The sequence below is a fragment of the Grammomys surdaster genome, unplaced genomic scaffold, assembly GCF_004785775.1.
Source record: "Grammomys surdaster isolate TR1022 unplaced genomic scaffold, NIH_TR_1.0 270, whole genome shotgun sequence".
NCBI classification, from domain to species: Eukaryota; Metazoa; Chordata; class Mammalia; order Rodentia; family Muridae; genus Grammomys; species Grammomys surdaster.
Window position 1 is genome coordinate 2,281,841 of NW_021604711.1, and position 22,065 is coordinate 2,303,905.

General features: G+C 48.2%; 1 protein-coding gene across 6 annotated transcripts in view; it reads right to left on the reverse strand.

Moving 5' to 3' along the window:
- Rai1 (retinoic acid induced 1) overlaps positions 1-22,065 on the reverse strand; it is a 95,377-nt gene that overhangs the window by 34,453 nt on the left and 38,859 nt on the right. Inside the window, exons 1-2 of one of the 6 annotated variants that reach the window (XM_028776464.1) lie at positions 21,705-21,756; positions 21,480-21,615 (exon numbers count right to left, since the gene is read on the reverse strand). The exons of 4 other annotated variants lie outside the window; for them this stretch is intronic. The gene's annotated coding sequence lies outside the window, so the exon portion shown is untranslated. Of the gene's footprint in view, positions 1-14,727; positions 15,010-21,479; positions 21,616-21,704; positions 21,757-22,065 lie in introns of those variants that run through there. One more of the 6 variants, XM_028776466.1, reaches the window with a different exon arrangement.

Genomic DNA, 22,065 nt, shown 5'->3' on the forward strand with positions numbered 1-22,065 from the left:
AGAGAGAGAGAGAGAGAGAGAGAGAGAGAGAGAGAGAGAGAGAGAGACTGACTAACCAATCTATAAGAATCTCAGCAGTCAAAATGGAAGGGGTCTCTGGGAAGACTAGGCCAATTGTGAGCAGCAGCTTCCAGTCCATATCTATTCCCAGGCCTCTGGTTCTGCTGGGCAGAGGATGACTGAACTACTGGGTCAGGCCTACGAGCCAACTCTTCCCAGTGGCAAGGGCCAAGTTCACAGTCGGCAGCTGGTGTGCCTGTCATTTCTGCAGCTCATTCTGGGTGGTCCAGGGCAGCTCCTAAGCAGTCTTCTTCTGTGACAGACAGGTCTCCTATTGCTTAGAGGGGGGAGGTGACTCAGAAAATGACCTGGGAACACAAGAAACAGTGTCATTGGCCAAACTGTTTCAGGTCATCTGAGTTGGAATCCCAGGGAATGTGTTTTTCCCATTAAAAAAAGGCTTCCCATGGAGGTCATATGATACATGACCCAACCTTACACCAACCCTGAAGCTCTAGCAACAAACTTGGCGTATGAGCAGGAGGCTCTCATCACATCCACTAGCCATCAGAGCAGCCCACAGGCAGAGAAGGGAGATGGGAAAGGCAAGAGGAGGAGGGAATTGGGACACATGGAAAAGTAAGACAGAGGGGCTTGAGATGGCCTGTTCTAGGGTCTCGTGGCTCTCCTAAATTTGTTTCCATGTACCCTTCCTCCTCATGGAGCAACCATGGCTAGCCATGGTCACAGCTGGGATGGTTATGAGCAAGTATACTGCCCTCATCTGTGTTACCACAAAATTGACAAGCTCAGAGAATGTGATCCACTTATTCAAAGTCACACATGAAAGCTATGCTGGCAGCTTTCCTACTGTCTGGAGAATATCCTCTTCCAGTCATATGGAGGGCCCAGGCCAGCCAATGCTGTGCTCGAAGCAAGTCACTTACTTTCCCCTACTCCTCTTCTGCACGTGGTGCAGCTACTTTGGCCCCTCAAGCACACATACAATTTCCCCTTACTCCCACTGTCTACTTGGATGCTTTTATAACCCAAAGCTACTTCCTATGACTGACTCCTCTGCAGACCAAACCCCATCTCTACAGCTCCCAATTCTCAAATTTCCTGCTTTGTGAATTTGCTTGCTTGTGGTTAGAGATAAAACCCAGGGTCTCATACACACTAAGCACTCTGCCACTAGGTCTCACCCCATGGCTCTACAGCTTGTTGGGAACTCTTGAGGGTAGGACTCCACCTGTCTAATCAGGGCACATAAGGAGGAACATGCTGGCCCAATGAAGAGGTGAATGTTGACTCTACAGCCTGAGCAGTACAGAATGCAGCTCACTAGAGACGGTCTGCTGATGGTGTTCAGGCTCAGGAGTTCCTAGCTCAGGGCACTGAAGCTCCCTCCAACCACAGTGCCCACTACAAGATCCTTTAAGACACTTTTTGCATCCCCAGCCTTTGCACACACTGAGCATCAAATGCCAGGATGCTCTGCCCTCTCCATCTGCCTAGCACACTGTCCATGAACTGTCATCTCCACACAAGGATCATCTCTTCTCAGATTACACTGGATTCCCTCCCTGAAGCCCTATCCCTAGCAGCAGTAGCTTCTTCCAGGCCACAATTCCTGGTTCTGTCTTATCACCCATCCACTAGCACATGGTAGATGCTCACAAATTCCAACAATGTGGTTTGGGTTCCAGAGGCACAATCTGGTGATTACACAGAAACCCAAGAAATTGCTGAAATACCTGCCACTCATCACCCTGGATGACAAGGGAGAAGCCAAAGGCAGTATTCATTTGCCAGGCCTGTATTACATGCCAGAGGCACACAGGCCGTCTCTGAGCAGTTGGCTCCAGATAGGGAGCAGGACCCTTCTGGTGCAGACTTTGTGAGCTAGAGGTCTATTATTAATTATAACTTTAGATGCCTGCACAGGGCTAAGAGGCCATATGAGAGCTAAGAAAACCAAAGTCAGGCACATTGCTGGATGCTACTACCCCACCCTCTCCAAAGCAAGGGAACAAAAGCTACCCAGAACTCAGCTGGCCACACCTTGGTATTAGGAGTCTTCAGAAAGCAGAGAGACACTAAGCGGTGGTGTCTCTGGCCCTAAAGGCCAAACCCTCTCTAGGTCATTGATTCTTACCTATCTGCCTTCCACTATGATAACCGTGAGTGTTCAGCTCCAACTGCCTAGTCATTTAAGTCTTCCCCATCTGTAACTGTAGAAGACAAACCTGCAGCCCTGGCCTGAACAGTAAGTAGTCTATAGCTGAGGTGTGTCTCATTTTTTTTCTTTTGGGGTTGGGGGTGGGGAACATGATAGTATGTCATGTGGCCCAGACTGCTCATGAATTCACTACATAATTGTGGCTCTTATCTCAAAAGTTCTGAGACGACAGGAATGTGCCATAAGCCAATTCTGTAAGTAAACTGAGGCTATGCACGTAATTCTCTCACACTGTACCCTAGCCCACCTACTCTGGAAAGCCCCCCCCTCCCATTCAGGGCTAGCCACTCATGGCTCAGCACATCTCTAAACCTGCTTGCTTAACCTTGGAGACAATACATGCAGAGCTGTGTTAGGTACAGAATGTGGTGGAGGCAAGCATTAAAAGCCCAGCTCTCATCCTTAGAAACAGGAGGGGAGACGTCAGCACTGTCTAGTTGCCCTTTGGTGGCCTACTTTTCTTCATTTATCTTTTGGAGGAAGGCTCCTGCATCCGCGTGTATCTCAGAGTACAGTTTGCCAAAAGCTGTGTTACTCCAAATACCATTCCTGTCTTAAAACAAACATCTTGCCGCATCCTGGCTATGACCCAGTGTGACCTGGCACTAGGGCAGAGGGGAGGCCACCAGAAAGCCCATTTCCCTAGGATTTCCATTTGCTGAAATTTCTGTAATTACCACCTACTTTATTTGTTACTGTGTAACACTGACCCCGTAGCTTCATGGAAGTCCTGGTTTTGTTGTGTTTGGTTCTGTTGGGAGGAGGATTGTATGCAGAGACCAGAGGTTGGTGTCAGATGCCTATCTCAATCACTCTCAGCCTAAAGTTTTGAGACTGAACTCAGAGCTCACTGACTCAGCTAGGTTAGCTGAACAGAGCACTCCAGGGATCCAAATGTCTCTAAGTCCTCAGCACTGAGATTAGAAGTATGTACCACCTAGCCAGCTTGTCTTGTTGCATGTAAGCACTTTATTCCCAGCTATCTCCCAGTCCTCTGTCCTGTTTTCTGACAGGTCCTCCTTGGTCGGCCAGTCTGCCCCAGGAAAGGCCCACATGGTCCAGGCCTTTATCAGAACGAAGACCAAGGCTGCACTACTCTACCCAACACAGGCTGGGCATGTAGCAAGGGCATAACTAAACTTTTGCTGACCCTTCTCTCCTCATCTGTACAATGAAAGTAACAAGCTAGTACCTGTCAATGTCACCCCATCCCACCTCCCACAGCTCCCAGGGCTACTTAACAAACACCGTTTGCTTTACATTCTAAGTCCTAACAGCCTCTCTTGCTTTCTCTCCTAGCTCCTTCTCCAATAGATCCATCTGCAATACACCGAATTTCAGGCTAATACTTGCTCCAGAACCTAAGCATATGACAGTTATGTTGAGAACCCACAGATCCTATTCATCCTTTTAAACCCTAGACAGCCATCCCCCTCCAACCCACCCTTTCCTGCCTGTCCCTCTTCTGAGTGGGTTCCTGGTACACACATTGATTCTTGTACTCCATTGCAATTAGAGCTCAACACCACTGTCTCCTACCAAACCAGACTCTACAGGGACTAGGCCTTTTGTCTTTGTTTTAAATCTCTGGTGCTTAGATACCGCCTGCAGACAAATAGTCACTCAGGAAAGTCTAGCTGACAGGTGGGTGAGTCTGTAAACAACATCTGCACAACCCTTAGCAGCTATGAAGCCTTTTCCTGTCTTCCCTCTCAGACCCCATCCCTACCCCCAGGCATGGCCTCAGAATTTCTCTGGCCTAGAGCTGGGGTCTGCAAGGATCTTCAGCAGGGATCAGCAAAGGCAGCTGAGACCCTCTTTGAGCAGGATGTCAGCTGTTTCCTTAACTAAGAGATGCTTCCCCACCAACAGCTGGAGAGGCCAGCAGGTGCTCAGGTGGCCAACAAGTATGGTCCCGTAACTGGCTGGCCCAGCCATCCGCCCAGAGCCTCCAGGATTTGGTGGTTGAGTGCAGCTCTACCCGTGAGTCTTGGTAACAGTTGCTATGTAAAACGCTCGAAGGGGGAATTTACTGTCAGCGTTAATAATAGATGAAGGTTTCAGAATTTTTGATGCCTTACGTTCTAAGCCGTTTGATTTATAATGTCTCTGGAAAGAAAGAGATGAGGGCACAGTGAAGGAGGAGGCTTAGGAAGGAGTCAGGAACTCATTCCTCTCCCAACGATGGGGAATCAGAGGCCCTGAGAGGGGAAGCCCCTGGGCCATGCACCTCCAAGGATACTAAAACTTGAGGAAGCTTGCACTGGACCTCATACAATGTTGGTCCACGGGAAGGGAATGGAGTCCTGGCCCCTCCTGCCAGCACCTGGCGTTGTTTTGGTGGATTGCTGCCTCTCTTCTGAGCACAAGCAGGTGTATCTCAAGTAGGCTCCGGAAACAGCGCTTAAGGGTGCCCACAGCAGGGGCCTTTCAGGGCTGATTACAGGCTCCATGGAGCCAACTTGCAAGTCCAGCTTCCCCTGCTTAGCTACAGGTGGCAAGAGGCTGCTGCTGGAGAGACGTCCACATGCTGCCCAGGCAGTCTGCTGCCAGGACTTTGCCTGGGGTCCTAATATCTGGGAAAAAGCCTCAGAGAACAAGGACTTCCAAAAAAGAGAACCATGGGCAAGATCTGGACTTCCTGAAGGCAGCAGATAGGTCAAGGCTGAGGCACTCTGGCCAGGGTTGCTTTGCTGGCAGACACCCAGTGCTATACTGGCTTCAGGTGCTCTCCCCCACCCTTCACAGCTGCCTGTACAGGTATGGGAAACGTTTCCCAGCTTGACTGAGCCTTTCTCTGTGCCTGGCAAGGCAGAGCTAGCCTAGGCCATGACCCACATTCCTCCAATTGTCCCCACCTGAAAAAACAGGGAGCACCTGGCCCTGTATCTCCAGAGCAATCTGACCCAGGTTCCCTTGTTCCTCAGAAAGATGGGGACAGTCCTTTTGAGCCTAATGGACAGGGTGAATGGAAGAATTTGTAGGTCTGTTCTTCACTAGTATATATATAATTTTCATAACTTCATCAGTGCCACAAGCCTGAAGTGTTATAGAAAAGGGGAAGGGAAGGTGATGCCCAGAGGTATACCACATGGTTTTGTACAAAACACTTCAGGTGCCAGGCTTGCACAGAATCCAGTGTGCAACATGTCCAACCATAAACATCTCTGGTCCCAGCTTCTTATCAGCTTGGTGGCTGCCTTCCAAACACTCACCCCAGGGGTGATGATTTCCCAAGATCAAATGAAAAGTTGTGTACATACACAAGCTTATGTTTCTGCAGATCAAAAACTTGTCTCCAATTTCCAAGTGTTCAAGAGTATCTCCAACTTAAATCTGGACCCAGGGCCTAGGAAAGACATGGTAAAAGGGGCCTGCTGGAGGCTGAAGGTTCAAATGTGTCACAGTCACAAATACCTATTCTTTTATTTTCCAAAATGGTAGACTCAATAGTTTGAGATGGGGCCTGGGAAGGTGTTGAGTCAGCAAAGTGCTTGTCATGAAAGCATGAAGACCAGAGTCTGATCTCCAACATCCACATGAGGAGCCGGGAGAGTCTATCGTCAGTCCTAGGACTGAAGAGGTAGAGACACACAGTGCTGGCCTTACCCGGTGAGCAGACTCTGGTTCCCAGAGAGAACATGTCTTAAAACCTAAAGTAAGGCCAGTGAGGTGGTGCACTCCTTTAATCCCAGCATTCGGGACGCTGTCCCTGGAGACAGCTGGGAGCTGGCAAGAAGATCAGCTCTGTTGACAGACTCTGGTCGCTATTCAGCCTCTTTCTCAACAGGAATCTTGGGAGTTGGGTGCAGCAAAACTGAAGGGAAGGCCTGACAGGCACTGGAGGCTGCTGTGATGCACATCCCAGCCTGATTGACATCTTCTGGTCAAGAACAAAGCCCTAGCCTAAAGGTGTCTTTGTCACTGGGTACCTAACAGTACAGGAAGGCAGTGGCCCCTGGAGTGTCACTGTGGGACCATGTCACTCCCTCAGCTCACACTCAGCACTTAAAGGGTAACCCGCCATCACTGTTTCCGTGTACATAATTTTTGCATATGTTGTCCCTTTTGCTAAGTGTGGCAACCTTCCTTCCTTAACACATACAGGACCTGGGTTCTATCCCCAGAACCATTAAAAAAAAAAAATGTAAAACTCCCCAAACTTCTTGGAGCAGTGCCGTCTCCAGGAAAGTTTCCTTATGCCCAGTGCCTCTGGACTCTGTCCACATACTGGTCCCTTAGTTCTGTATGCAGCTCTTGGTATGACAAGACAACCCTCTACCATCCATGTTTTCTGCTCTGCCTAAAGTAGGACCAGACACAGCAGCTACTCCCTGCTGCCACTATCAGGGCTAGGGAGCAGTTCCTCTGTCTCCAGGAAGATGACTACCCAGTGTCTATATAAGAGACAGGCAGCCAGCCTGAGTCTGGTGATATGGGTGGATCCATGAGCCATCACCATGTCTTCTAGAAACCCTCAGAGGTACAGTGTGTTCACCCCAACTAAAGCTCCTCTCTGGGCTAGAGACCCTCCTGGCTTCCCCCATCAACACTCGGAGAGACAGTTATAACTATCCTTAATTAATAAGAAACAGGATAATGAATTAATCATCACATAGTACACGCAATTTGTTTGGCAGCTGTATCTTTAAAAAACAAAGCCGTGTGTGAGCACTCATGCACGGCAGGGTCTTTGCCAAATGACACTGAAGGGCAGACTCCATTATTCCAGGAAGCCCCCATCTTTGGATGAGGCAGGGACAACCAGGGGCTACTTAATGGCTGTAGAAACTCCAAGCAAGAATCTGTGTGGGAGCAGGGACCCCATGGCTCATCACACCCCCAAGATAGAAGCAGGCTTACTCCAAGCTACATAGCTATAAGCAACCCCCCACCCTCTGAAGAGCTGAACAGATGCTTCCTCAGATCAGAAAAATGACACCAGCCCTCAAAGAGATGCTGTGAAAGCCTGTCTTCCCTCTTTCTCCTTTTCTTTATGACAAGACTTTGCTTTCTGGGGAGCAGCTGAGCATCAAAGGTGATTGGGGACGCAATGGTACCTTTAGGACTTTGACCAGCTTCATGGTCACCAAATCAGTGGGGTTCCTGATACACAAAGGCCTTTGAACTCTTGTCTCTCCATAGATCTTTAAGCAAGATTATGTAAGCAAGGGGTGGTGGAGAGGCAAGATGTCTCAACAGGTAAAGGCACCTGTCACCTAAACCAGAATAGCTGAGTTCAATCCCTGGAACCCAAACGGCAGAAGGAAGAACTGACTTCCATTTTATAGTGTGTATACCGTGACACAGAGACACACAGACACACAGTAAATGTAACAAAATTTTAAACAAACAATCAAAAACAGAAAGTAGAGAGTGCTCACAGAGTACAGTGTGTTGGTAGAGCAGCCTGATAGAAGTGTACCAGAATGGCAAGAATACACAGGCCACTTCTGGGGTCTTCGTGTCCTTGAGTACGCCTTCTCCAGTGGTCACCAAGCCCTAAGCATGACCCATACCAATCTGGACAGAGCAGTCACATCTTGAGGCTGTAGGACCTAGTAGCTGTTCTGTACCTCTTTCTGTCTTGCAGAACCTCCCTACCCTAAACACGTACACTCTATAAAAGATCTACAGAGAGACAGAGTTCAAAGACACACCCTACTAGGGTACCAGGAGACAATCAATGCCCTACCAAAGCCCACCAGCTTGCCCACTGCCTCTATGGATTCAGAGCTAACCAGGCCCCACCTGTATGTCCCTGGCCCTATTCTGACCCTGCTGGTTCAAGTTCCTAGGTAAGACCAGCTATACTTAAGTGGAGCCTAACAATTTTGACTTCTGGGCTACCCAAGAACTGTGGCTCAGAGAAGCCTCAGGAGCATGCCCTGCGTATATTCCCACAGGGTGAACTGCAATGGCCTTCAAGCGTGGGTAAGGGGCTAACTCCACCTTAATCAGAAGCAGCTTAAAGAAAACACTCACATTCACTGAGATCTAAAGCCCCATATCCCATGGTCCTAGTATTATATTATTACTATTATTATTGTTTATTTTGTCTTTTTTTTTCCAAGACAGGATTTCTCTGTGTAGCCCTGGCTGTCCTAGAACTCTCTGTGTAGACCAGGCTGGCCTCCAACTCAAGAGATCTGCCTGCCTCTGCTTCCTGAGTGCCAAGTGCTAGGGTTTAAGGCGTGCGCTGCCACCACTACCTAGCAGGCTCTAGTTTTTCTATTGGTACAAACTGGTCTGGTAGAACCTGGTACTAGCAGTGGGGAACTGCTGTGGCTTCTTCACCCTTCAGGATCCATGCTTTCTTCATTGTGAGACACCTGGACACAGTAGGGATATGAAGGTGCTCAGGGCGTAGGATCGTACACAGAACAAGGAAGGCTGCACCCAAACCGCCAAGGCTACTGTTTGGTAAGTGCTCACTATGGTCAGAGTTCTGTCAACCTAAGTTTGCTTAAACCTAGGACTGGAATGATGGCATGTGTGAAGCAAAAGACACAATCCTCTGGAGACGGTTGCATGTATCAGTGCCACACTGTATGGCCTATGGCCCTGGCTGGACAGCAGACAGGGTCTATCTGTAGCCTCCAAAGGCAGAGTTATAACCAGATAGATACACATACATGCATGTACATATAGAAAAAGTTAATAGATATAAAGTAAATATGGAAAATAAATATGAAACACTGAAAACGGTGTATATGGGTTCCCAAGAGGGCTCAGAGGGCAAAGGTGATCTCCCCTAAGCCTATGGACGTGAGTTCAATCCCTGAAACTCACATGGTAGAAAGGAAAACTAATTCCAGTAAGTTCTCCTCTGACCTTCCCACTTTCACTGTAATGAAAATACTTTCTCCACCACATTCAAAATAAATAAATGTAAAAACTATCTTTAAAATGAAAACAACGTATATGGTTTAAAGTAGGGAGATTAACAGTATTTTTGGCAATTTCTAATAAATTTAGCTCTAGGACTTGGAGGAGGAGGAGGATGTGTAAGTCCATCCAGTTAGTTTAAGACTGAAGATATTCACTTGTTCATTTCTTCATTAATTCCGACCAAGATTTCATCATCCAAGCAACCTGCTGTATACCTAGACATCAGCAGTAATAACATATATTCATTCTTCATGTATTAAGTTTCTGCTGTTGAGTCAGGCCTGGTCCTCGCACCTAGAGCCATGGACTGAGTTGGAAGTGAATAGGCCAGGTTGGGAAGGGTATGACCAAGCCTTAGGGTGTATCTGATATCTGTTCTGTGCCCCAAAACCCTACCCTCTGACCCCATTCTCATTACCTGTGACCACAGGAGCCCACCTTAGAGCTAGTAGAAAGGAATTATGGTCCCTACAAGAGACACTGACATGAAGCTAGTTACTGCCTTTTCAGAAAATGTAATTTCCTTTTTATTAGAAAATTAAAGGATAGGACCAGCTTGCCAAAAGCCAAAACAGCTGAAATGTGCTTGCCTAAGATATGCAGTGTCTGATAAATAGATTTATGCATCTCTCTTCTTTCTTCTATCCCTCTCCTTAACAGTCTGTTTTCCATTCATTCCCCATCCACACGCACTGAGGAGATGGCCATGAGCATGGCCCTGGACCACAGGCCCAACACCCTGGATGTAGGGAGGGTGCTTTTGTTTTCTTGGCACAGAGCACCAGCTTTAAGCCTTTTCAGAAAAGCCTCGGGGACTCTCTGGCTTTCCTGAGATGCAAGGCTGCCTTTGGCCTCTGCTAAGCTAAGGGTGTTAGGAGGGAAGGGCAGGAACAAGAAAAGACTTGAGCTTTGGAGAAATATGCTCATCCATGTGGGACCTGGGCACAGGCGGTTCCAGATACAGCTGGTGGAGGGAGGCAGCCAAGGCAGAGTGGAGCAGGACAAGGACAAGAGGGCAGGGCATGTCCCTCACTACCACCACCACCACCACCACCCACCCACCCACACACACACACATGCACACACACACACACACACACACACACACACACACATACAAAGCAACTATTGGAAGCCACCCAGGGGGTTTCTCTTATAGAAAAGTCCTTGATTCTTCTTTCTGCCTCAGGACTCAGGAACAAGAAAGAGCTCATCTTATTAATGGGGTGATGGTGGGGGCCCAGAGGGTGTCTTCCTCCTCAGGAAAGTGGTTGAGCCTACCCTGAGAGTCATTAGGAGCTGGTAACTAAAGTATCCAGTACTGAATTTTCTCTCACCTAATCTCTCTTTTTCTCTTTCCTTTTCTCCATCCCCTCTCCCCCATTAGTCAGAGGTTCCAGGCCTGGTTAGAAGGGAACTGGGAGCATACAATATGTATGTGACTAGACATGTGTGCACGTATGCACGTATATGAGCATCAGTGTGTGCTGAATACTAAAATGGTGTCCACCTCCTGATGCTCTGATGGAAGTGGGGGTGGGAGAGTGGCATAACAGCTCAAGTACCTCTGCCTCAATATCCCCCTCACGGCTCCTGAAGGCCTCCCATTACAGTTCAAGGACAAATCTGTTTCCCTCGATGTCTTCTTGGGGAACAAAAAGCATGCTTTGGTTTCTTTTACCTTCTCTCACTGAAGCCTTGGCTTTAGCCTGCTTTGTTCTGGAGAAAATAAGACAGGATCTGTCCCACGGTTTGTTGCCTGGGTAGGTGACAGGGTAGAGGTCAGAAATAAACACAAACTAACACTGTCCACCTCCTTCCCTGGTCCCGACAGGCACAGCTTTTTATAGGATTTTGCTCTAAGACCTAGTTCAAATCACAGGTGGCTCTGTGGTCTGGAGAATTCTTTCACTAAATCTAGTTTCACAACCTCAGAGGCAGTTACTGAAAGTGTTGTACCTGCACAAAGCCCTGGCACAATGCCACTTCTCACCTGGGCAGCTCCAGGAGTAAGCCAGTTTCCTACTGGCACAGGTAGAGAGCCATATGAGGGAATGTGATTGATCCCCAACTCTCTGGAGACAACTGGGTTAGGGTGCAAAACAGGTGTCTCTGGACAGCATTTCTGAGGAAGCAGTAAACGGCCCTGAGACATAAGAGTTCCCTGGATGACAGGAAAAACAGACAAACCATGCAGACAAATGTACTTTTTAGAGAAGACCTGGACCATGGAAGCAGCATGAGCCACAGAATTCTGTTCAGTGTAACCCACTAGTACCTTCCCTGGATGTTCAAAGGCTCTCCTGGGTAGAGGCCAAGTCCAGGGTACCAGAGACAAGGTCTAGCCTCATTTAGTGAATACCCATTCACTAAGACACTAACCTCTGATACTGACTTTCCCTCTGGGATAAGTTGGGTCCGGCTTATGATCTTCCTCATGGGGCAGGGCCACAGCATCTGGAGCTTCCCACCACCCTCCCTACAGTGGGAAGCAGAGCTGCCTATGCTGGTGAATCATGTCAGTGTAGCTGGTGGTTCTACGCATGGGAAGGGCCCCACAACTATAGCCCTGTCTGCAACCAAGACGAAGAAGTCAGCTTTAGCAGCTGACTGGCAGTAGGGCTGGTGCCTTGGACCCACCCCGGCAGCCTTTGGTCATCACCAACTGATTCAGCCTTTTGCTGGCCAGTATAAGGGAGAGGCATTGATTGTGTAGAACCTAAACATTCTCAAGGAGTGGAGGCAGAGCTCACGTGAGAAAGGAGAAACAGATGTTGGAATGTGCAATAAGATGGCTTTCTAGAGCTATAACCAGTCAGCAATCCTGACCTCAACTCAGATACCCCTTTCTTAGCTGCCAGCTTAGATCTCTGTCCTCACTCTCTTCTTTACCCTGTCAGAGTCATGAAATAAAGAACTGCAAATGGGAGAGCCATTTTCATTTGCACCCGCCTTCACTTCCTCAGGTGCCGAGGGTTCCTGTCCTGTCTAGTCATCCCTGACCCTTTTATCCCTTAGAAGGTAGCCACAGCCACATACCCCAATAAGGGTAGTCTGTGAACAATGCTGGGGGCAAGCAGCTAGCACCAGAAGCCATGCTGAGCAGGCTAGTGCTTCAGGAGCTTACTGTGTGATGGCCCCAGTGCAGGGGATCCAGTGGGTCCGCAATAGGCATCCCTCCTTGATATCTTGTCAGTTTTCACTCCAACTGCCTTGGGTTTTCCTTGTCACAAAACTGTCCCTCTGCTGGGGAAGACCAGCCCTAATCAGGGTGCTTGTGTCCAGACTCTTCCTAGGTACCAGACAGATGCCCTCTGAAAGGACTGCAGCTGCCCACCCCAGTTCAAAATGTGAGGTGCCAGACACATGCTGACAGTACTTGCATTTTGCAGGTCATTTTAGTTCTGGCAACTCCTACCAATCTGACCCACTTCTCAGATGAAGAAGATTGATATTTATGGGCCAATACAGGCTGTCTGGACTCTTGCAAGTTCTGGGGGCTAGTGGGGATGAGGTGAGGGCCTTGCACAGTAGCTCTCCTGGGCCCAGACAAATATCACTAAGATCAGTAGGCCTTTATTGCTTTGTTTGAAAACAGGGTCTCACTACATGGCCTTGGCTGGCCAGGAACTGGCTAAATAGAACAGGTTAGCCTAAAACTCACAGAGATCCATCTGTCTCTGCCTCCTGAAGTGCTTGAATTAAAAGTATATACTACCACACCCCATTTAAAAAGCCGTTTTTCAGGAGCAGTGTTCATTTGAGTTCTCTGTTCTCTCCCTCAGCAGACAGGTCTAGCCTAAGGACCACACAAGATGAGGAAAAAGGGGAGATAGCACCCACATAGCATCTAACCCATACTCCACCCAGCAGCAGTCAGGAAATGGGTTTCTCACAGTCCCCCAGCCCACGCTACCCACAATGCTTTACTCAGCCCTGAGCCAAGAACTGGGCCTGTTGCCATCAGCTATCAGGCACTATCTGAGAATCATCCTGCACTTCTCCCAGTCAAAAGAAGAGGAAGCACAGGCTTTCCTGAGACTCTACATCTTCAGGCTATCCCAGTCACTCACTCCTCACAACCCCACCACTACTTCTTGGCCAGCTTGGGACTATGTTTTCTCTAAGTATCTCCTAATCCAGCAGGGATAAGAAGTATAATCTATGCTTAGCAGTCTGCCATAACTGTCCTGAGCCCACCCACCTAGACCTTTTCCCTGGGACTGCAACCCACACCACCATCCTCTGAGGCAGGGAGGGGCACCTGAGGCTGGTGCAGGGTCTCTGCCTCCACATACTTCTGAGGGATATTCAGTGAGGCTGAAATTTCAATTAAAGCAAAGAAATAATTGCTATAGGGCTCCAGGCCAGCTCAAGTAGGGAACAGGCCTCAGTGTCTCGAATTAAAAGAGGTAGCCAGGTACAACACAGCCTTTTCTTAGGGTCACCCTTGTGGTCCCCACCCATCCTCCTGCCTCCAGAGTGCTTAAAGGCACAAGAAGCTGGAGGTAGAGAAAGAGTAGAGGCCCCCAGTACAAGGGGCCATAAAGGAAGCCTCAGCTGGCTCTAACAAAACTGAATTAAACAACATCCGAACACTAGCTATCCCATGGTGAGACAGAAGGCCACCTGGGCACACTAGGATTGGGGATGCACCCCCAAAACAGGCCTGGGAGGGTTTGGGTCTTCCTTTAGGGAGTTCTTATGCAGGCCTAGAGGAGGACAAAGGTAGCACTGATTTCTGCACCTCAGACCCACCCCACAGAGCATGGGCATGAGGAAAGGGGGAGTCTCTGGGTACTATCAGAACTTTTTATCTTTAGAGAGGCCTTGTTTGGCTATGCCCCTGCATTTCAAGAAATGACTATCCTTGGTCCAAAATGCCATCTCTGAGAATTACCCATTTTCTCTTCAGGAATGCGCTCGCGCGCTCTCTCTCTCTCTCTCTCTCTCTCTCTCTCTCTCTCTCTCTCTCTCTCTCTCTCGTTTTGTTTTGTTTTGTTTTGTTTTTCGAGACAGGGTTTCTCTGTGTAGCCCTGGCTGCCCTGGAACTCATTCTGTAGACCAGGCTGGCCTCAAACTCAGAAATCTGCCTGCCTCTGCCTCCCAAGTGCCAGTGCCTCTGCCTCCCAAGTGCTGGGATTAAAGGCGTGCGCCACCACCGCCCAGCTAGGAATGCTCTCTTCTAATCCAGAAATTCCTTAGCTCCAAAAGTGTTCCATCTCTAGAAACACCTTCATTATCTTCAAGTACGATCCATCTCCAGAAATGTCACTGTTCTCCTAACAACTCTATTCCAACTCCAAGAAGCTTTCCAAAAATGCTATGTCCCATCTCAGGATGCTCATTTTATCTCCAGAAGTACCTCAAATCCAAAAGTGTCCCATTGTTTCCAGAAATACTCCAGAATCATCCTCAAAGAGGCACTACAATTTATCTCTAGAAAGGCTCCATTCTCAGAAACATTATGTTTGGCAATACTCAGAATGCAGAAAAGCCTCCTCATCTTTACTTAAAACAAAACAAAAAATCTATCTCCACAAGAATTCTCATTTCACTTTCAAATGTACCCCTATTTCATCTTCAGAAATTACCTCCTCCAGAAATGCTCTCCATGTTGTCTCTAGAGACATCCTGGCTCTGGAACCATTCCAGCTCCTGTTTTGAAGTACCAAGGCAAGGCTTCCCGCCTTGGCTCACATGCTGAGGGAACCGAGACCCATTTCCTCCAAGATCTCCTGGAAAGAGATTGTACAGGCTTCCTCTTCCCTTGTCTCTCTGGCTCCTGAAGACCTCTCAGCCATCTGCTCGATCCTCTTGTCCCAGGAACTAAGGATGTATGGTTTGCAACCCCTTTGGGGTAATCAACCCTTTCACAAGGGTTACATATCAGATATCCTGCATATCAGACATTTACATTATGATTCATAACAGTAGAAAAATTAGTTATGAAGTAGCAACAAAAATAATTTTATGGTTGGGGTCACCACAACATGAGGAACTGTGAAAGGGTTACAACACTAGGAAGGTTGAGAACCACTGGGCTAGAGGATCTTGCCTAGGGCAGGAATGTAAAAGGGTATGGGGTGGGGTGGCAGGGGAAGACGATGCCCTTCCATTATGTCCTGTTAAGAACCACTGCCTACATACACACAGCATGATAAAAACTATACTATGCACAGTAAGACTATGTCACCCTTTAGAACCTTGGCTCAGAACAGCATGGAAATATGTCCATCATCTATCTATACACATGTCTAAGATATATCCATACCCACTGTAAACCTTTCCCGATTTTCCTAGGGGTCTTACATTCTGGGGGTGCCAAGAAGTAGAAGCACTCTCTCAATCCACAGACAGTACAAATCAATAAGACTAGCAACCTGTAGCTGTTCAGTGTCAATTGTTAAGAAGTTCAATCACAATACTTTGGGGTTTAGGAAATTAGGAAGGTGAGAACAATGTATTTAGTATCTGCATGCACACTCACTAAGATGAAGTGTTTACTCTTCTGTTGGTGGCCCCATCCCCTTGGGTAGAAGAGAGCCTGCCTATGTCACCTGTGTCCACATAGCACTGTTCTCCCTCCAACACATAAAGCTATGTCCTGTGGGAAAGGTAAAGTGCTGGGGAGGGGGATCTGGAGGTTTCTAAGTAGGGAATAGCCAGGACCCCACACACAGATGTACTTCTGGGAGTATCTCAGGTCAGTAGAGACATGGGTACACTGCAATCCTTCTACTATGGAACTGCACAGAAGGGGCCTGAGCCCCTGGCCACTGTGGGACAACTCTCAGAGGCCCCAAATAGTAAAAGAAAAGAACCGTGTATGATTCCTGATCTGTTGGGATGATACTGTATAGCTCTGGTCTGCTGTCACAGGAGGACAATTACCATTTATTAAGCCTCCCAATTTAGAACCAGCCTCAATTAACTGGAACCTCCAGAGCCCACTTTGATGGATGTGAATACAGCTTCAATATGCCCTCCACTGTGCCCTCAGCACATGCCGTGACCCCCAACTAGCTAGCATTTGCCTAGACACAGAGCTTTGACATCTGTCTCCTACCACCCTTTTCCATTCCTCCCTGTCCTGTTCAGGAGACATAATTTATCTATCCCTAACCTTCCTTTGCTAGGAAAAGCATCCCCACCAAAAATAGAAAAGAAAAGAAATCCAAAGTTAAACATGGATGTTAGTGAACATATGGTCCTAAAGTCTAAGATGGCAGTGAGCCAGGGCCACACCTTGCTGGTAGCAACAGAGCTGTCCTCTTAGCTCCTGAGACCAGACCAGCCTACTGCATCGATATTCTCTATCCTTCGTAGCCCAAACTGCACTGGCTCTCCTGGGATCCTTTTATCGTACAATGTCGCTTCAGCAAAAGGTTATGTAGAAGAATGTGGAAGTCTCTTCCGCATATTAACTAAAAGAGTGTTCTTGAAAATGCACAAGAAGAAAGCACACCTTAAGAGTCAATTTCTCCGAGTCTGAGATGAGACAGAACACTGGACTGGCAGGATTCTGTCCCCAGTCCTGCTCAGCTGGGACCCAGGTATGTCACTTCATTTCACTGAGCTCCAGATTTCTGGTCTGCTAAAAGTGAGGACAGAAGTCCCTACTGCTGGTGCTCTGACACTGAGGCTATCTGAATAACTGCAATCACATTCCAGAACAAGCAGGAGACAATTGGTGTTAGCATTCAGGCCTTGCCAACTAAGTACTTAACAGGCAAGGACACACTCACAAGCACTTGAGGCCTGTTTCCATTGCCTATCCCTGACAGTTCCCCTCCTGCGCACCCTTTCTTTTGCTGGAGGTGGGGAGTATCCAAGGAGAGAATTCTTGAATACACCTTCCAAACACAGTTTATCATTAGTTAGCTGTGACTTTTGTTGTTGTTGCTGTTGTTATTGTTGTTCCATTGTTTGTTTTTCAAGACACATTCTCACTGTGTAGCTGTCCTGGGACTCACTATGTAGACCAGGCTGGTCTGGAACTCATATAAACACTCCTGCCTATGCCTCCCAAGCACTGTGATTAGAGGCATGCACCATACCTCGCAACCAGCTGGCTTTTTAAAAGCACAAAGATCTTTGTGTTAAACATGGTATTTTTAAAGTCCTGTGCTTGACAAATACTGCCCATCTGAGGAGGTACCTTCTCAAGCCATGGCTATCCCCAGCCTTAAGTCTCAGAAAAGCAAGTCTTTTCAGAGAGACAGTGTGAGGTAGGCTTGTGGAAACACAAAGCAAGCTTTCCTTGGCAGAGGCTGTCACCCATGAGGGCTCTGTATGCTGTTCTGTCAAATGCAGTATGACAGAACCCACCTTCAGTAGGTGACAAGTGTTGTAAAAGTCCCCAACACAAAAATGGGCTCAGCATGTCTCTTTGGGATCACTGGAGAGGGGACCCTGAAGGTTCATCCCCTTGACTTGCCCTCCTCAGCCAATCATGTTACAGTGAACAATAGGAGAACGAGCCCTTTGCAGATCAATGCCCAGAGAGGTTATGTTTGTATTACACAGCAGAAAATACACGAATGGCAGCTCAGAGCCTGGCCCAGGGTAAATTACTCTGTAGTCCCAGAGTGACCTATGATCAGTGCCCCTGTCCCTAGGGCCCTAAGACATGAGTCCTAGGAAGCTCTACCTTGCTAATACCTACTCCTGCTTCAGGCCTGCTGCAACCCTGGGTTCAGTCTTTGTGTACACTCATAAACACTAACTAGGGAGTTCAGCAGAAGAAGAGCCTCTTCTCCCGCTACCCTACCACACCCAACATCCCAGGAGTCGATGCCAGCCATGGCCAGGGGCTACTCCAAGACCATCTATGAACACCTCAGTTTCTACAAACTAGAGGTGAAGAAACATTCTACCGACAGAAAGTCTGAAGAAAGGAAATAAGAGAGGCTGAGGCCTGGTACCCAGCAGGCTTTTACCCAGGCTCTGGTGCTATACCCCAATCCGTATCCTAATCCTTTAAATCTAGTACTTCAGTCTACTGTGTTGTGATTATGGCTCCCAGGACTGCCACATCTCTTCCCTGCCTGACCTCAGGGCTCCTTGGTATAGAGAATGGCTGGCCAGCGGTTGTGGTTCAGGCAGGTGATTAGGGAACAGGTTAGGCCCTGCATCCCTCTAGCTGTCCTCAGCCAGGAGGTCTGTACAGGAGCCCCAACAGGAAGGGGACACAAGGGTATTGAGAAGATGGACTGTCCATATCCTTGGAAATGGTTGTAGACTTGCCAACCTCCCTTGACTCGACAGTGGTCCTACCTCTGAGCTAGTCATGCTCTCTGCCTAGTGAGCCCTTCTTTCCCAGTGCTTTCCATGTGATGTGTTTCAAAGCAGTCATAGCCCAGTGCCTTGTCAGCTGCAGGTACTACCTGGGCTTGCTCTGCGCCCACTCTGATCTAGAGCTGCTCATATCCACACATACTCCTTGTCTTGCACTGTAGGCCCCAAGCACAATGTTGAGAATACTGAGCTGCCAACGCTCCTTCTCTGGCAAAGAATACTGTGCTCTGAGTCCCCTTCCTCTGGGACACTTGCCAGGGTCTCCTAGGGCAGGGCCTCCTAGACAGACATATGGGTTGTCAGCAATATAGTTTCACAGCCACAAGTACAAGGTCAGGCTGACCTATGTCAGCCTGATCTAGATACCCTCTATGCAGCACCTTTATTCTACATTCTAACCTCCAAGATGGCCTACCCATACCTGTTCCTGGCCACTTGGGCTCTGGCTGAAGCCTAGACCATAAGCTAGCCTATATGGCCAGACTCTAATTCTGCTTTTGCCTTACTGAACCCCAGAAAAAAAAGCCCTATTTTGTGTTTCCTATTTCTACATGCCTTTGTCAGGCATCCCTACTGCATCTCTTCTGACCCCAACCCTGCTAGGGTCTCACTGAACCAGAGAGCTTCCTGAGAGAATGTCCTCCACACTAACTGTACTACAGGGCAACACAGTGACCTAGTGTTAACAGTGATTTAATTGGGCAGCAAATGGTGGTCTGGGGTCCATATCTGACCCATATACAGTTAGCTGCAACAGCTGATATTATGATTGTAAACAGAATGTGTCACAGAAACAACTAGATTTTGGGTCTTGAGAAAGTAGGTGACAGGTACTCTGGTTACATCTCCAGGAAAACCAGCTGGCCCTATGGCCTCATCTGCACTGCCAACTTGGACTGGCAGTATGCAAGCATGGGTCTCTTCAGACCTGTGTGATGAAACAAGATAACAGGTGAGCATTTTAAACACAGCTGCCCAAGCCTTGACCCATAGCAGTGGGGAGAAGTCGAATTATGGGCAGGAAGAAGACAAGAGGTGGGAACTCGCCGGGCGGTGGTGGCGCACGCCTTTAATCCCAGCACTCGGGAGGCAGAGGCAGGCGGATTTCTGAGTTCGAGGCCAGCCTGGTCTACAGAGTGAGTTCCAGGACAGCCCGGGCTATACAGAGAAACCCTGTCTCGAAAAACCAAAAAAAAAAAAAAGAGGTGGGAACTCAGCTGAAACTGCTCCTGAGAGGTGGCAGCCTGCAGGGGTGACTGGGGCAGGCAAGGTCACTGTTTATATGGGTGCCAAGGGCTTTTGTCGGGTGAGTGGACACCTGTCTTCTTCCCTCCCAGTTCTGCCCTTTGGAACATGAAGAAGCTGACCTCCCATCCTACCCACCCCTCTCATTCTGAGAGTACTATTTTCCGACTTATAACACCTCCCCCTGGTCAAGCTCCCTGTAAGAATGTGAGGTCAGATCTAATAAATCTCATTGGGATCCAGCCCAGCAGGAGTATTCCACTGCTTTTCCCAAACATTCCTCTTTTAATGAGGTAACCTTAGGTGGCTCCAGTGAGCACATTAGCTCCCCAAGAGGCTCATACTGAGATGAGTTAGCTGCACCCAAGGCTGTCTCCTAGAAAACCCTAAAGAATTACATTTTGTCTTTCTCCTCAGTAGTCAGCAAACTTAACTCCTCTCCCATGGCAGCATACATATGTTATGGATGTAGAGATGTACAGATGGGTCCTTTTGCATCTGGGGCTGTCAGGCACTTAAACAAACCCTACCTCACTTCCTGACAGACTTGCCAGGAAAAACTACCATCACTGTTGCACCAAAGGGAAAATTAGGCTCAGCTACTTTGGGACAGTAACCTTCAATTCTTTTGGATATGAGTCTTTCCCTCTCAGCGAATCGGGGCAAGCCTGGGGCAGAGGCAGCCAATTAGTGTGTGGGAGTAGGAAGAGGTGCAGTGGTGGGCAGGTCTCCCAGATGCTGAGGTGAGCAGGTTTACAGGAATATCTTATCATTGGATGCTTGTGACTGTGACTCGCTACCAGCACACTCCTTGGGTTAACAGGAAAGATAACCAAGCAAAGCAGAGCAGTTCCAGACCTGGGCTTTCCTAGAGATATCTTAGCATGTACATCCCAAGTGTGGTTGCAGTGCCCGAAAGCCCTATGGCATTTGAGTCTGGTCTGTCACAGATTATCAATCAACATAGGACAATACCGGCAGATACAAATGGTGCAAGTCAGATGATGACCATCTAGGTGAGCTGTCAAATCCCCTACATGAAGAAACAACGCAGCTTATATTCTGTGTGGATGAGACCTCAGAAAGGAAGGAACTTAGTGACATGGACAATGAGAAGACTCTCTTGGCCTTAGCTTCCCAGAGCTTCTGTAGAAGTTAAGCTCAAAAATGGGAGTCTGGGGGCAGCCAAGAACTAAGAAAACAGGCTGGGTCTTGAAGCCAGAGAACTGGGTATGGCCTGGAGTTCCCAACGTCTGGCTGCATGAAGCCATGTTGGTTTTCTATAAAATGAAACATACTGAGTTATGCAAATAATGACGTAGTACCATGCACATGAATGTAGATCCATCCAGCACCTTGGCCCTTGAGGGCATCACCTCAGGGGACCCTAATCGACCACATATCTCCAACACTGACTATAGCCCTCCAACCTGTGTCCTGAGTCTGTGGCTAGACCCTGCTTATCCAGACCCCCCCTTGTGTAGCCTCAGCCTCTTCCTGGCTGGGGGTTGAGCAGAAACAGCTCAATCAGGATATAATCTTTTTTAATTAACGTGCGGATCATTTCACAGGCTGATCTCCTTGGAGACCACAAGAAAGACAGTCTTCTAGGATTTTCCTTCTTTTTGCTCTCCCAGTGTATCCTTCTCAGTAAAAGGCCATACCTCACTTTTCCTACCATCTACAACCTTGAGAACTGCATAAAAGCCTGGCTCTTGGGTCTCCTCAAGGCCATCAGGAGGTTGTTATATGGTCACAACCACACACATACACAAGCTTGCATCCCACCCCCAGCACATACCTGCAGAGATGTGCATGCATCCACATGGAGGGCACCCACAGGAGAACATAGAGGCATGTGTGTCTAGACAGAGGAATATGCATTTGGAGGCAGGAGGGTCACAAGTTGAAGGCCAGATAGCTACATAGTAAGATTCCTGTTTCAAAAAAATAAATAAGGGGGAAGGAGGATTAGAGGCACACACATGGGCATACCCCAAAACATGACACACAGATGAGCACTCACCTGCACACATCCTACACAAATGTCCATATGTCCATATTCAGCACAGTTTCAACCTTCATGGATGAAGTGCTGGCAGGGAGGAGACAAAAAGGGCCCTGTTCTTGAGTGGGAAATCAGAAGCCACAGCTGCATGCTACAAGGGTCTCCAGGGCTGGGTGCAACATGTTTGGGGTCAAAAGGACCTAAACCACATAGAAGCATATAAGACCCAGGCTAGTGGCCGCTCTGTTTCCTGTTTCCTATGGAGAAGGTGACAGAACAGCACTCAGCCCTGTATAGCCACTCCATGGTACCCAGCACCAGCTGGCCTGACATCCCACTGAAGTAGTGTTCCAGTTCTTTCTGGATACTTGATGAGGTC